Source organism: Macrotis lagotis, chromosome 3 (genome assembly GCF_037893015.1).
Source record: "Macrotis lagotis isolate mMagLag1 chromosome 3, bilby.v1.9.chrom.fasta, whole genome shotgun sequence".
NCBI lineage: Eukaryota > Metazoa > Chordata > Mammalia > Peramelemorphia > Peramelidae > Macrotis > Macrotis lagotis.
In genome coordinates, this window is record NC_133660.1 from 134,255,177 (window position 1) to 134,272,587 (window position 17,411).

Sequence of the window (17,411 nt, forward strand, 5' to 3'; positions counted from 1 at the left end):
TAACACACATTTAAATTTTATATGCATCATTAACATTTTCTCTATAACTTTAATTCCAGATGCTCAACAAAACAATAAATCAAGCCCTTATTTTATAACATTTGCTTATTACAAGATATAAATTGTTACAATGAAAATTTAAAAAAATCATCTCTTCATAGTAGCTATCTCTAGCATACCCCTGCCTGAGGACTAAAGGATCATTGAGTTCCTCCTTAAGGATCACCTCCTCATTTTACAGATGAGGAAATTGAGACCCAGAAAAATTAAATGGATTTCCCTGGGTCACAAAATAATGGTCTTATGTAGGACTTGATAGTAGCAATTTATTTATTCATTTTTTTGGAAAGAAAAGATAGTCTGTTCTCAAAGATCTTCTATTCTCTGTCCTTCCTTTCATCAGTAAATTAGAATTCTAATATCTCTTGAATCATTTTACCAAAAAATGTGTAATTTTATGAAGCATATTTCTTTTCAGTATTGCTTTTCAGCCTAAATGCATCAAAACATATTCTCTACCAGTTACTACACTCATCCCACCATCACCTCCCCCCACTTTGGATCTCTTGTCTGCATGATAGAACTTAGTATAGCAGTATATCTGGGGATTTAATAAAAGTACCAGTAAGTGATTTTTGTATGGAGAATAACAGTTTCCAGGCTTTATAACACAGATCTTGTTTTATCCAGAAAATACCAATACAGACACCTTTATCTGAATAATAAACATGACAAGTGTCAGAGAGGTAAACACACATTCCTATTTGTTAGAGATCACTGAATCTCTAGCAGCACTTGCAGCACATATTATTCATGGTATCTATGATTTAGAATCAGAAAGGACTTGAGAAGTCATGGAGTCCAAGGTCTTCATTGACAAAGTAGAACATTGCTACCCAGTCTAGTGAAGCAATTTACCCCCAGGATCAACATCTAGCAAATCTGAACTAAGAGCTAAGTAGACATCTTCCTGACTTGGGGTCCAGTACTTCAGTCACCACCTTCAATAGCAAAGTACACAGCAGCACTAATAACAATAATTTTCATTGATTTTGCATGATTAAGCCAAGAAATCTGGAGAATTGATCTGAAGGGAAGAAAGGCAGCAACTGTTACCAATAAGGCTGACCAGGTAACCCATCTTTCTCTCTGCCTAATGTCTGTTAAGAGTCAGGCTATAAGATTTGATCTGAACCATACTTTAGGAGTAATATTATTAAACTTCCTTGCTCAATTATGTTGTTGACAAGAGGGAGATTAACAGTCAGGAAGACTATGTGGAAGAACAAAACACTGGGGGGGGTGATGGGGAGGAAGATATGTAAGATAAAGTATGAAAAGCTTTTAGCAAGCATTCAGGTGCTGGATATAGACAGATCTGGAGAGAGAGAGAGGGAGAGAGATAGATTAGATAGATAGATAGAGATAGATAGATTATGGATAAATGAGAGAGATGGATTAGACAGATAGATGAATAGATAGAGGGATAGTTATTCATGGTTTCCTCAAGTACCTGGGTCTATGATCTTCTCTGTTTTAGATATTCTTGAGATCAGTTTTACATCATGACCAATGCAGCAAACTGCTAGGGGTCTAAGAATGGTAAATGGAACAGGAATTGGAAAGTCATGAATAATAAGTATTTCTTTGAACTTTGTCTCTATTCTATTAGGAAAATATATACCTGAGTGATAAGATCCTGGTATACCAAGTTCATAAAATCTTGATGAATAGTTCTTTGAGCACCTGCAGGAGGATTTCCTCAAAAGTAGCCTGAGAGGAAGATAGTGCAATTAATGTTATTCCCATTTTACAGAGAAGGACACTGAGATACAGAAAGTTTTGAAAACTTGACCAAGGTTAGACAGATAAGTACTGGAGTCAGAAAATGCCCTTTAGAGATTTTTAATAAGGACATATAACATTTATAAAATTATATTTAATGTGAATTCATCTCTTAATAATACATCCTACTCTAAAGAAAGTGTATTGTGATTTTAAATGAGGTTCAGATTCGTTCCTGCAAATGACACTCTCGCTGACACTCCTGAGAATGAAAGTATTTTAATTACACAACACAAGGAATAGATTGATTACAATGATGTCCAATACAGCAAATAATACATTAAAGACAAAGGGTTAGTAATACTATGATCAAAGTAGAAGAAAAAGATAAAGATAACATCACCAATTCGGGGGAGCACCAAGAGCACCAACTCTGAACAGTCCGTGGCTGGGGGAATCCCTTGTTCTTTTCAGCCTTTTGAGTCCCGAGTGGGAGAGAAAGGAAGAAAGAAAGAGAGAGAGAAAGAGAGAGACAGAGAGAGAGAGAGAGAGAGAGAAAGACCTTCCCTCCCCAAGAATTCAGTAAAATATCCCATTGATTTTTCATTTCTCATTATTCATCCTGAAGTTTTGTAAGACAAAAGTCAAGAAACAGAGATCCCTGTAGCTGAGGAGGTCCCCTCAACCATATATTTATTCTTGCCCTCCTCCTAAATTATAGACAAGTGCCATAAAGTCCTAAGACAACCTGCTATTAGGAATCACCTGGGTCAAAAACCTTTCCTTCTAACAATCTCTCATATCAGAAGATTGCTATCATCTTTAATTAAAACATTAAGTGGCACAGCTTATTGCACATTGCCATATCCCTCTACCTTTTTCTCTCTCTGATATTTTCATTCCAAAATAGAACAAAAGGAGTTTGGAGTCATCTGAATCATGTCCAATTTCTCATTATTTTAGTTTCATATTCTCATTTCTAGAGATCATGATAAAGTCAATGAATTGTTAAGATAAATGCAATCTAGATCTATAAAATCTCCTTTCTTTAACACATTCTCCATATTCCCACATGTTCTAGATTTATGCATTGTGAATTTGGTTCTAGTGTGCCTCTATCAGGCTATTAGGTAACACCATGATTAGAGTCTGGAGTCAGAAAGACTCATATTTCTGAGTTGAAATCTGGCCTCAGATACCTAACTAGCTTTGGGGACCTTAGGCAAGTCACTTAACCCTCTCTATCTCAATTCCCTCATCTGTAAAATGAGCTGAAGAAGGAAATGATAAGCCGTGCTGGTATCTTTGCCAAGAAAAGCCCCAAATGGGGTCATGAAGAATCAAAGATGATTAATATGACTGAAAAACAACAATAAAAGCTGCCTTCAATAGTCCATAGTGGGAATTTCACACAAGAATTGTATAGAAAAGCAATGTGTAAAACAGTAGCTCTTTAATTACTAGTGCATTTAGCTCAATGAAGGGAAAACATGGAACCTGACTTGTGGCATCTAAAAGCAGGCACAAGTGTGAATTAAAGGAAAGAAAGAAGAAAACAAAACATGTTTTTTCAATTTTACTTTTTCAATTTTACTTTTTTTGGGGGGGTGAGATGGGGAATTGGGTGGGATAATAGCACCATGAAAAAAAGAGAGTTAATAAAGGAAGCTATTGAAAACAATATGTCTTTGCTGAATTTTACTGGGTAGGAAAATGAATACTAGAATTTCAAACAGAACCAGGTAATTTGAAACTCTGCATAAAATTTCATTCAATACAGTCCATTCAAATTAACCCCAAATGTTTCAAATCACATATTTCAAACTCTAAACACATTACAGAAAAGTCTGATTTATCTATTCCTCTATCTACCATATATCTGTCTATCTATCTATCTACCTATCTATCTATCTATCTATCTATCTATCTATCTATCTATCTCTATTGTGGTACTTTATCTTTAAGAAACCAAAGACTTAACTGTCTGTTTTTCCAAATCTAATCTGTTGACCCAAGATGGTACCAATACCCTGTAGGGGGAGATTCCCATGCTTTGTGGAGATCATTAGAATAACTGATAAGGCACCAAAGTCCTTGGTCAGAAGGGGGAATTCTTCCTGAACTAATGGAATTCCTGATAGCATTATTCCAACCCTAATTAACATGATATAAAACAAAACCTAGAGCAACACCCAATTCTAATTTAGCTATTTGTTTCAATTCTATAAGAAAGTTCCAAAATTCTGTTTTGGGTTCACTTCCTAAATGGGCTTACATAACTGCAAGCTCAGAGAACTAATAAACACATGTAGTAACCTAATTCCTTCTTAAAACGAAAATTTGAAGGCTAATACTTGTTAGCTTAAATCTTTTTTTTTTTAGGACAAACTCTTAAAGGTTGTCACTATATCAATCTAGAATAGTTAAAAAAACATTTGAAATATAGACTTTCAAAGTATTGTTGATCTATAACTTTTTTTTTGAATAGCACACCATTTCTTTATTGCAGACATGACTCATAACTGAGGTCTCTCTCCAGGACCCTCTGAGTGAATGTAAGGACACCAGGCCCACAAAGAACCACCTGGCCCCCACATCCAAGGCCTTGGAACTTCCCTGAAAATTTCTTTAGAATCCTGTTGCTCCTCTCTCAAGTCTCCAGGGAGCTTGACTGCTCTTTGTCACCAGGACACCCAAGAGTCCAGAGAAAGTCACCAGGGTAGGCAGGGAGAGAGGTCCCTGAAGCTTTCAAGGAAGACCAAAAATAAATAGTGAAAGTCCAGGAGCTCTGAGTCAGGATCTCAACTTCCCTGGGATCAGGGGCAGCCTTACAAAAGATTCTTTGGCTCCTTCCCCAGTTCCCCAGGCTAAAGCTTAACAGCCTGCTCAGGGTTAGATCCTAGGGAGTTGGAGGAAGAAGGGGGCAAAGGAGGCCTTCACACATCTCCTTGCTTGCTGGCAGGCCCCCCTATGGTTCTAGAATCTGCAGGTCCCTTATACTTCGTCCCCATGGGAGGGAAGCACAAAGAAGTCAGTAGTTTCCTTGGGTTTCAGCAATGGCTTTCCCCATCAGAAAGTACCAAGGCCCAGTGTGAGTGTGGCACATATTGTCCTTAAAGGCCTCCAGATCCTCCATTAGACAAAGTATGCCATACATCACCAAGTCAGCAAGGTTAGGTTCCTTCCCACCCCCTCGCCCCCAGTGAAGGGTCTGTCCTTGCCAATTGATGCCACCCACTGGTTTGCTGCCTGGTACAAGTCCTCCCAGATGTCATCTTGCAAGTGGTGCCTGCTCTTGAGTCTCTTGCTGATGATGAACATGGAGGCTGCACCCACATATTTGGCCACCGCTCCTTCCACAGCTCCAAACTTGCCTCCATGGACAATGTAATCAAAGGAAGCCAGGGCTTCAGTGGGGGTATGGTAGACATTGGGTGAGATGAGGTGCACCAGTTGGTCATCTGCCCATTGTCACCATTTCATTTCCTTCATTCAACTTACTTCCCATTGTAGAGATATGTCCAATGTCCTCATTCAACATGAGTCAATATTTATTGCCAAATTCAGTCACCTCCTTCCCCTGTTCATTCACTGCCTTCATTGATGGGTAATAAGAAATGATTTCCTCCAGGTTCTTCCCAGGCACTGGGTACATCTTGAGTGTGCTAATGATCACAGAGGAGTCTTTAAGTTGCTGTAGTAATTCTCCTTCCTGGACAAGCAGGATAAGCCACTTTCTGTAGGAGGAAACTGCCTCACATGGCAAAGCATGAAAGTCCAAGAAGGTTTGGACCTTGCTGCAGAAGGAGCAAGTCTTGTACTGGTACAGGGTCAGTTGCAGACGGCCCTCAGCAAGTTGGGGGTCCACCTGCTTAGCCAGCTGCTCCTGAGACTTCAGAAATCCACACCATGTGGCCAATCCCCAAGACACACCTGAGGGCCAGAGCTGCCACCCCCAGCAATCTTGGGGTACCCTTGGGCGCAGAGACCCCGGCCCGATTTTGGCTTGGATGGCAGCCCAGCTTCCAACCCACTGGCCTCACTGGTGCCCTGCAGCCAGGGCTGGATCTATGAATATTTTTTAAAGAGTGTGGTGGAATGGGAGGATACTCCTTAAAAATGCAAAGAACATAAGTACCTGTGTGTCACCACTGCCAAGGCTCATTGGCTTAGAACAAACTCTCCTTATTGGAGGAGATGAAGGCCCTGCCCTAAGTAAGGGGTGTAGTGGAGGTGATGAAAGGGGAGATAGCTCCAGCCTTCACCATTACCACTTCAGGACTCTTCAAATGAGAGTCTTCCAGAAAACATCTAATCAGCTTCCAGTTCTATGAGAGAAAATAGAAGTGACCAACCCCATTTTACATTGCTAAAAGAAAAGACCCTGAGAAGACATGGAAGAAGAGTGCAATCTCCATTATGTCTACTTATTAGTCTAGAGAATTTGGGGAATTTCTCCTGGAGTGAAATCCAGTAACCTCCCTCTTGGTTGTACTGAGTTGCTCATCCAAAAACTGACCAATATTTTTCAGGTTATATGGCATGAAGAGGTTACCCCGAAAGAATTCAAGAATCAAGGATGCCTCCATTGACCATCTCTATAAAGGTAAAGGGAATAGATTGTCCTGTGTCAATCACAGGGGTATTTCTCTTTTAGTCATTACTGGAAAGATTCTTGCCAGAATCTTCAATACACTGATGTTCAGCTGGAAGATAGTCACCTCCCTGACAACCAGTATGTCAAAATTTGGTTGCCCAGAGAAGTTCATCAGTATGACATCATGCTTTCCCAGGTTCTGGATGGTGGATGGTGCTCTCAAGATTTCCTGGTCACCAATGGAGTGAAACAGGACTGTTTCTTGCTCCCATGCTTTTTAGCATGATGTTTTCAGCCATTTTATTAAATGCATTGTCTGAGAATGAACTTGACTTCACGGTCAACTACCTCACTGATGACAAATTCTTCAACTTTGAAAAACTACAAGTCAAGACAAAAGTAGAGGGAGGTGATGGCGCATGATCTTCTGTTTGCAGATGAATATGCACTCAGTGCAGCCTCTGAAGCTGAGATGCAGGAAGGTATGAATTGATTCTCTGCTGCGTGTGCTCCTTTTAGTCCAACAATTAGCACCAAGAAAACAAAGGAGTTCCATCCAAAATTGATGGGCATCCTCTCAAATTCCATTTTTTATCACTACAAAAAAAGAGCTGTTATAGGTATTTTTTGTACATGTGGGTCTTTTACCCTTTGGAAAATAGACCACTAATAGTATTACTAGATCAAAGGGTCTGCACAATTTTATTGCCCCATTGGACATAGTTCCAAACAATAGTACATTAGTCTCTGACTTTTCCCACATCCTCTCCAATAGTAATCATTTTCCTTTTTTATCATTTTAGTCAATCTCATTGGTGTGAGGTGTTAGCTCAAAGCTGTCGAATTTGTATTTCTTTAATCAACAATGATTTGAGCAATGGGTATTTGAACAGGCATCAGAAAATATTTTTTGTAAACATAATTTCTTCTTGATAAGGGAATATTCTTTCAACTTGTGAAAGGAATAAAATAATCTTTAAGTTCATAATTGGTGAAGACTAGAGTTAGATTAAAATGACTATTGGAAGATATTTGTAATGAAATGTTCCTTGCAACTATCCAATGGATTTCTGATTGCTATTTTATAGCAAAATATTTTTTCCTACTTTGAGCTATTAAATAAATAATTTTATCCCAAATTTAGTGGGGAAAAAAGGAGGGGGATTAATATTTTCTCCTCCTACCATTGTTTTCCTCTAAGTAATCAATGGTTTTTCTAACTGATGTGATTATCCCATTTTGTGATATACATTATAACACATCTATGTCTGCTCATCCTCTATAAGTTCCATTTATGTCTTCCTAAAAATTCACACATGGTATAAACACAACTTGCTGAATTTTCTTACCTTTTCTTTTGTTTTCTTTTATTTAGATTTAAAAAAATTAATGGATTTATGAAATCACATTTAGCTTCTAGCTATAAGTGTATAGGAAGCTCCTTTCCCCTAATGCCAAAACAAAATTTAACTTTTCCTCCATTCTATAAAATGTCATAAACTCAAGAGTCCTTATATCAAACATTGCTTAAAATTCCATTCTCATATTATTGAAGGACATTTGTTGAACATCCCCTGTCAGTCAAATATCTTGCCAACTCAAATGTGGTTTGGGGTGAAGAAAGGAATACTGACAAACATATCCTCACAGAAACATAGTCCTGGTGAAAATTTAGACATGACTAATGAGTACGCTAGCTAGCCTCTGGCATGTGACAGTCTAATAATTGAGTCCCTGAAAGGTAATGAATGTGAAATGACTCCAGAAGAGGGGTTTTGGGTAAAAAGTTAAAGAAAACAAAACAAAAAAACTCTCCATAATTTGGTTCTCAAATACTCTAGGAATATTGTAGACCTGGTTAAGTAGTAAAAGGTCAGAAGGTTGGAAGAAAAAAGATGGGCATTGAAAACACAAGGTTTCCAACAGAGGAAAAGAAAGAAAAGAAACACATATATCATTAGGGAAAGGGAGGGGGAAAAACATGAATGATTAATGAGATTTTTTTTCAAGGTACCTTTTTCTCTTTAATTTTTAAATCACTGTGGATTTCAAAAACATCCTAGTCATATTAATTGTAAGTATTACCTGGTATTTTGAGTGCATCAGTAACCCCAAAAGTGTCTTTTTTTTTGAAACTCATGTCATTCTTGGACAAGAATCAGAATCAGTGGACGTTAAGACTAGCAAAGTGAAGTTTCATTTGAAACTATGACCTTGTAAAATTATAGATTCAGTTAAACAACACCTTCTATCTTAATATCTGCTTCTCTCTCTCTCTCTCTCTCTCTCTTTCTCTCTCTCTCTCCCCTCTCTTTCTTCCTTTCTTGCTCCTCTCTCTCTCTCTTTCCTTTTCCTCCACTCCTACCCCATTTTTCTCCAACTTTTCTCTTTAACTAAGACCATAGATACCATCCTTTCATTTTGCTAGTGTAACTATTCATATTATTCATATGACAATTTGCTCAGTGATAAGTTCAGATAAACAGAACTTACACTACTATGGTTCAAAATAGAACCATTTCTGCTGTTAGGTGCTTTTAATTTAACTTCAGCACTTAAGGTTAGTGGCCTTTATTTTGTAGCACAGAATGACCTGCCTGGAGGCATGCACCTACCAGCTTAGTACCCTGAGAACACTGTCTGTCTTTAGGGAAAGTAGTACCTCATGTAAAGGTAATAGACCATATCACAAAAATACATATCTATAGACTTTGAAAATTGACAGATATGCAAATTTTTGCAGTATTTAGGTAGAAAGTTTTAAAAATGAGTATTTTGACCCAGGCCATCTGGGTAAATCTTGTAAATGTGTACATAGATCATTTTTAAAATGCATATTTTGCATTTGTGATGATAGGTAGAAACATTTCCAGCAGGAAAAGTCTTCACAAGTACACAGTCTGCTTCCCTTAAGCACTACCAGCTTAATTTGCATTTAAGTTGCTTATGTGCAGTCTTGAGTATGAGCTCCTAAAACCTACAAAACATTGATGGATTGAAATTGGAAATAGCTTGAAAGAGATAACTAAACACTACCTTTTCTTACTGTGTGGTTCTTCAGAATGTTTGAGCTCATACCTTAGTCTCTCTCTCTCTTACTCTGATGAAGAGAGAAGATTGACTTAAAGATAACACATAGCCCCTTCAATGACAATGGTAGAGGGTGCTACTTCTCATGGAAGTATTATTAGCTTTGGGATCTTAGACAAGTCATTTAATCCTGTTTGTCTGTTTCCTTAACTGTAAAATGAGCTGAGAAAGGAACCAATGTCTTTGTCAAGAAAACCACAAATGGAGTCACAAAGAATGTAACACAACTGAACAACTTTTTTTAAACAACATATATATATGTTGTTTAAAAATATATATGTATGTATATATATATATTTTAAACAACAAATATATCAAAAAGCAGAGCCATTATGAAAGTGGGATGACTAGAATTTTGCCAAAGAGTACTTAATGTTGAGGGAGCTGAAAACACTTGTAGTCTTCCATTCTGGTGGAAATAACAGATATTAACCCTTAGCAAAACATAATTAGTTAAAATTATTTAAATAAAATTAGTTAAAATATTATAGGCAGTTACCAGATGAATGAATAAAATGAGATCCTATCAATCCTTCTGATCTCCCCAACAATTACTTTTGCCTGAGACCTGAGGTCTTTGTCTTTCACCCAGAGAATTATACCTCCCCAAATAAGAATGTAAGTGCAAAGTTTTACCCCAGAGAACAAATGTTCCTAGTTTGAGTTTTTTCTAAAACTAACTTCTGAAAATTAAGGCATTTAAAAAAAGCACTTTATCTTCTGGGTCCTGCTATGGCCACAGGTTAATTTCCATTTTTAAGATTGTCACTTGTGAATTCCACAGACTCCTGCAAAAAAAAGCAAAGCCCCAGAATGAGCATTCATCCTACAGTATTGTTAATAGCTGTTTCAAAGCAACTCCTTCCATCACTTTTAAACAAAACTGTCACTTTGTGAAATTAGATTATTAATTTCCACAAGGCATGAATCTCAACCTTTGTGGTGTTTACACCCCCCCACTATAATCACTAAGAAAAAGCTCATGAATACTTAATGACAAAGCAGACATTTGCATCATATAAATACCTTCTACCTCCTCCTCTGTATGCACTGGCTGTACTACCATCTGGCAAAGGATCCAGTTGACTGACACTGAAGCAATAAATTAATACAGTAAAAGATGCTACCAACAGTTTTAAGCCAATTAAAATGCTCTCTGCATGTTAACACGCTATGTCATGCTCCTGCCAAACAGCCAAGTACCAAAGCATAATGAACCACTCATAGTTGAAGGAAAGTTTGTTGGAACAGTGGATGAGTTCCTTGGGCTCCCACTGAGTAGCAAAGCCTAACCACTGAGAGAAGTCTGGTATTGTAGAAAGAGAGCTCAATTTGGAATCTCAAGACTGTCCCTTAGAGCTGAGCTCTGCCATTGTTTGTTGTTGTTGAGTGATTTTTCAGTTTTCTCTCACTCTTTGTGATCACATTTGAGGTTTTTATTTTTTTTTCATTTTCTTTCCCAGTTCATTTATTCAGATAAGAAAACTGAGGCAAATAGGGTTAAGTGACTTGTCTAGGGACATGCATCCAGTAAATATTTGAGACCAGATTTGAACTGAGGAAAATGAGGCTTCTTAATTCCAGTCCCAACACTCTTGCCATTGAACCACTGAACCATTGATCCACTCCTGCCATTGTATACCAGACTAATATGAACAAGTCATTTAATTGCTCTAGAACATTTTCCTCATCTATAAAATGAAGCTAATAGTTGAGATAACCATAAGATTATTTCTTGTTTTAATGGTATCATTTTAAGATCAATAATCTGCAGGAAATTTGCATGGTTATTACTAGAGAAGAATGAGTCGTTTTCACCAGTTCTGCCAATATGAAGATTTGTAATATAGATCTCGTATCTTAGATTCAAATTTGTAATCCCACATCTCTGGGAGAACCCCATTTGATTCTTCCTGGGGAGAATTATCTTATGATTTTCAAACTGTCCAAAGTTTATCTATGCCAGGGAAGGAAAATAAAATGGGAAGTGGAAATATATATATTTTATCTACCGATATTTTATATTGTTTAAAAAGTTATTCAGTTGTGTTCAATTCTTTGTGACTCCTTTTGGGGTTTTCTTGGCAATGACATTGAAGTGGTGTGCTACTTCCTTTTCCCGCTCATTTTACAGATGAGGAAACAGACAAATAAGGTTAAGTGACTTACCCAGGATCAGAAAGCTAATAAATGTTGGAGGTCTAATTTGAACTCAGGTCTTCTTTACTCCAGGCCCAGTACTCTATCCACTGTGCCACCTAGTTGCCCTGTTATATTAAAAAGCAAGCTTTTTTTTTTTATAAAAGGATTATTTTTGGATGGGTCATTCTTCTGACACTATGCATATTTTTAGAACTACAGATTTATCCCTGTTTATAAAGTTTATTAGCCTACCCACATCACCTACCATGTGTCTCTCCATTGTTATTTAGGAGATCCTCAATTTCAATTTTTCAGCAGCTATACTGTTTCAAGATTGATGGTCATATTGCATCAGCTGGAAGATATTGAAATCTTAATAAATAAGCCTTTGCTTTAGAGAGGAACTTGTTATTATGAAAAGAACTTGAAAGTTTTATTAAAGAATACTATATAGTTATAGTTTTAGAAATAGATATTAATATAGATAACAGATATGCTGTCATATACTATATGTACAAATATTTATACATGCATATATACAAACATGTATATGAGTATGAATATCTTTGTGTGCATACATTCACAAATACAAGTTAGTCATATAACAAAACAAGTGATGATTCAATAAACAGTCTATATGCTTCATTAGTCAATGAAAAATTTCCTTTTCCTTATATATCAGTATATGATAAAAATGTTAGCTTTAAAAATTCAAAATTTCATATTTTACATGTACACTTAATTCTACAGTAGAATAAAAGGTGCCTGAGGATAGGAATTTTTTCCTTTACATCACAATTGGCTAACTTGGTGACTTTCACTTAAAAATGTTTGAAAAATGGAATTGAAGAACCTTAGAGGTTATTCACTTTGCTAACCTTAAAATAAAGTTGCTGAATTACAAAACAAAAAGGATCATTAAGAATTCCTTTACCTTTTCTTAGTCACAAAAAACTGATTTCTAGCATAAAGAGTTTTTTTCCTTCTCAAGTATATTTCTTTTAGTTTAATGTCATTTTTTATTTTTTTAAATTTTATTTATTTAAGGCAGTTGGGGTTAAGTGACTTGCCCAAGGTCACACAGCTAGGTAATTATTAATTCTCTGAGACTAAATTTGAACTCAATTCCTCCTGACTCCAGGGCCGGTGCTCTATCCATTGTACCAGCTAGCTGCCCCTAGTATGCTTACTACAGCATTATTTATGACCATTTTGTGTCATTTTAGCAATCTACTTATAGTTTATAAATATCATTGTATAGCAAAATTTTTATATAATATTATTTGACAATAAAATTTGAATTTAACATGATCAAGCTACTCTAAAATTACTTTTCTCCCCTCTAGTCTCCAGAGAAGAAATGATGTATTTTGATAAAATCCTTTCCTTGGTAGTTATAATTATTTACTTAAATTGTGTTTCTGTTATCTGCTCACTTACAAACTGAATAATTTGCTTGGGCATGTTTTCTTTCTTCAATGTGTCAAATACCTCTTTTTTAATATCTTTTTTATTTTGAGGTGAATGGTTGAACAAGTTGTGATTGTGATGGAATACAGTCATGTTATAAGAAATGATAGGGGCGGCTAGGTGGCGTAGTGGATAAAGCACCGGCCTTGGAGTCAGGAGTACCTGGGTTCAAATCAGGTCTCAGACACTTAATAATTACCTAGCTGTGTGGCCTTGGGCAAGCCACTTAACCCCATTTGCCTTGAAAAAAACCCTAAAAAAATGATAAACCAGGATGATTTAGGAAAAAAAATAGTGAAGTAAGCAGAACCAGGATAACATTGTACACAGCAACTTCAATGTTGTAATGATGATGAACTGAGTTAGCTACTCTGATCAAAATAATGATCCAAGACAATTTCAAAGGACCCATCATGAAAACTGCTATCCACCTCCAGAGGGTGGATGAACTCTGAGTATAGGTTGAAAAATTCTTTTTTCATTTTCTTTAGTTTTCTTATTTTTAAATTTATTTACTTATTTTTCATCCTGTAATCATTCCATGCTTCTCTAGAGTCAGACAAGTTATGATTTATTATAGGACAATAATATTGCATGGTATTCATGTACCATAACTTGTTTAGTCATTCCCCAGTTGATAGGCATACCCTCAATTTCCAATTCTTTGCTACTTCAAAATGAGCTGCTATCATTATTTTGGAACATGTAGGTCTTTTCCCATTTTTTATAATTTCTTTTGGTTATAGATCTCAAATTGGAATTGCTAGGTCAAAGGGTATGAACAATTTTATTGCTCTTTGGCCATAGCTCCTCTCCAGAATGGTTGGATCCACTCACAACTATACCAGCAATTCAATAATGTCCCAATTCCCCCACCTGAAAATTGATCATTTTCCCTTTTTCTCATTTTGGCCAATCTGATAGGTGTGAAGTGATGCCTCATTGTTGCTTTATTTTGCATTTCTCTAATTAATAATGCTTTGGAGTATTTTTCATTAGATTTTTATATAGCTTTAATTTCTTCATTTGAAACCTATCTATTCATATCCTTTGACCATTAATCAATTGGAAAATGTTCTTTAGTTCTCTCTCTCTCTCTCTCTCTCTCTCTCTCTCTCTCTCTCTCTCTCTTTCTCCCTCCCTCTGTGTGTGTGTGTTTTCTTTTTCAATATCACTCACATTGAAATATATTTTACATGACATTACAAGTATTATTGGTATCACTTGGCTTGCCTTCTCAAGGGATGAAGGAAGGGCAGGAAAGAATTAGTAACTCAATTTAAATGAATATTATTATTATTATTATTATTTTGCAAAGCAATGGAGTTAAATGATTTGCCCAAGATCACACAGCTAGGTAATTTAGTGTCTGAAGATGGATTTGAATTCAGGTCCTCCTGACTCCAGGTGTGGTGCTCTATCACTATGCCATCTAGCTGACCCAGAATATTATTTTAAAAAAAAATTTTAGAAAATATTTAACAAAATAAACAAAAATATATTTTAATAAAAAGAAGAGAAAGTGAAGTCATCTATTGTAGACAGTCTTTGTGAGTTTTTCTACCAAGAGTAAAAAAGATATAGGACAATATTACCTAGAATAGAAGGTTTTTTCCCAAGATGGGGGAGACATGGAGATTTTTTTAGGTAGTAGGGAATGAGCCAGGAGTCAGGGTGGAATTAAAAATTAAATAAATGACATGAAAATGATAAAGTGATCATTATGTTATAAGAGAAGATTTAAGGATAGTGCTTCAACAGGTAGAGAGGTTAGCTTTGGTAAGGGTTAAGGTTTTATCATGTGAGACAAGGATAGAAGGGGTATGTATGATAAGAGATGAAGAAGGGAATCCTTGGTGAATGACCTTTTTTTCTGTGTAATATAAGCCTAGGTTTTTAACTGACTGGGCTGGGGACTAGGGAACAATAAGAAATTTGAGTTAGAAGAAAGAAGTTTAGTAGAGGTATGGGTGGACTACTTAGCAGCTCTGAGGGCCCAATTGAGGTAGTGTAATATAAATGACTAGTGAACCTAATGATTTTCTTCACCTTTGCTCAGTGAAGAGTGAAGGCAATGAATGTTGAGAATGATCCAAGGTTAAGGGTTAGCAGGGATTAATCAATAAAATGATAAGGTGCTAGGAACTCAAGTGAGGAGAATAGTTTAGAGTTAAATTGATTCACCAAGGGTTTGAGATAGGGAAAAGATAAGAGGGTGGTTAGTGCAGGGGAGATGACCTAGGAAAGAATTGAAGGACCAACAGATTGAAGTTCATGATATGGAATGAAGAGTGATTTTTTATAAAGGAAGGAAAAGAAAGAGATGAAAAGTCAATTGGTTGTGATCTGATGAAATTTGGAATTATTGAATATGGAGTATGAATATGATGGCACAATCAAGTATATGAGTTAGGGACTGAGTTAGGGTGGAAGAGTAGCTCATGGAACATGAATAGGTTGAGGAACTGATTTGTCAGGGTGGTAAAGTAAGTCAATTAGTATGCTGAAATCCCCTGAATGTGAGGGCAACAATTAGGGAAGAGATATAAAACTTGTCAGCCATGTAACAAACTCATTGAGATAAGAAATATCCTAGCCTGGGATTTTGTGGACAACAGTGACCAGGATTTCAATTGGCTAGTAGATATGAATTGCATGAGCCTCAAAGGAGAAGTTACTTGATTAACATCTATAATTACAGAATCATAAATGATGATCTCTAGGAATAGAATCCTTTCAGCAGAAAGCACCTCTGAGGTCACTGTAATTCATACCTGAACTGGAGTCTCCTTTATAACTTCCTTAAGAAATAATCATTCAACCTCCATTTAAATATTGAATGATGAAAATTCATTATCTCACAAGGTAGTTCATTCCACATTTTATTGTTATCTAATTGAAGGAAAGAATTTTTTTTTAATTTCCAGTACCAAGTCAAAAATCTTACTCTCTGACTTCATTGTGTCTAGCCCTTTGTACTTCCTGAGGCCAAGTATAACAAAGCCTAATCAAACAAGCCTTTCTACAAGATTACCCTTCAAATATTTAAATAAAGCCCTTAAGTCCCCTCTAATTATTCTTCCTTGAGACAGAATAGCTCAAGTTCCTTTAATTGAGATATAAATAACATAGTTTTCACCCTTTTGTCTATTCCTCCTCTTAATGTTCTCCAGATTGTTAATGCCCTTCCTAGGATATTAATGTTAATGCCCTCCTAGGATGTTAATGTTAATGCCCTCCCTTAAGTCTAAATACATGATTATTCATATACACTAAGAGGATGCAATCTAAAGGGAATAAAATAATACTTGCTCTAAAGCCAGAGGTCTGAGTTCCAATCCTGCATCTGACACACTCCTATTAACTGTGTACAGTTTGGCTTCTGACCTCATTTTTCAAATAAAAATGCTCTTGCCAAGTAAACAATCATCTCTTAATTTTCAAATAATTTTTCTGAATCTCTATTCATCATTTTTGAATTCTCCGTCATTCCTGCCACTGTCAATTACCATCTTCTCCTTGTTACTCACTTCTCTTCAGGTTTTCTTGACATTATTCTGTCCTAATATTTGCCTTACTTGTATGACCTTTAATTCTTGCTTTCTTTTGCTGGATTTTCATCCACATCTGGGCCTTTAACCATTTAAATCTCCTGAAACTCTATGCTGGACCCTCATGTCTTATATTATTTTGCTTGGTGATTTCATCAACTTCCAGGGATTCATTTTTCTTCTCTTTATAGATAATTCTCAGATTTATACAACCCTAATCTCTATCCTGAGCTCCAGGTTATTTTTAATAAATAATTTTATTAATTTTTTTTTGTTTTTGCAAGGCAATGGGGTTAAGTGACTCACCTAAGGTCACACAGCTAGGTAATTATTGACTGAGACTGGTTTAGAACTCAGGTCCTCCTGATTGCAGGGCTAATACTCTATTCACTATGACACCTAGCTTCCCCTCTGAGTTGCAGTTTTATACCTCCAAATCTAATTAGAAGCTAGGATGTCTCACAAACATCTTAAACTTGACAAGTTTGAAATAAAACTTATTACCTTTCCTTCCAAACCATTCTCTCTTTCTAAATTTCAAATTTCAATGGAGGGCACCACCATGCTCCAAATCACCAAGGCTTGCAACCTAGATGTGAATCTTAACTTCTTACTCATTTCTCCCATCTTATATATCAAATAAATTGCCAGATCCTGACAAATCTACTTTGATAATATTTTTCATATATGTATATATATATATATATATATATATATATATATATGACACTATTTTTTCTACTCTCTGCCACCAGCTTGGTTCAGATCTATAATTA

At 36.1% G+C, this 17,411-nt stretch overlaps 1 protein-coding gene and 1 pseudogene across 2 annotated transcripts in view; one reads left to right on the forward strand and one right to left on the reverse strand.

The window, feature by feature from the left end:
- LOC141516247 (serine/threonine-protein phosphatase 2A catalytic subunit beta isoform-like) overlaps positions 1–17,411 on the forward strand; it is a 104,169-nt gene that overhangs the window by 34,789 nt on the left and 51,969 nt on the right. The window lies entirely within an intron of this gene.
- On the reverse strand, positions 4,817–11,358 carry LOC141517144 (prostaglandin E synthase 2 pseudogene; annotated as a pseudogene).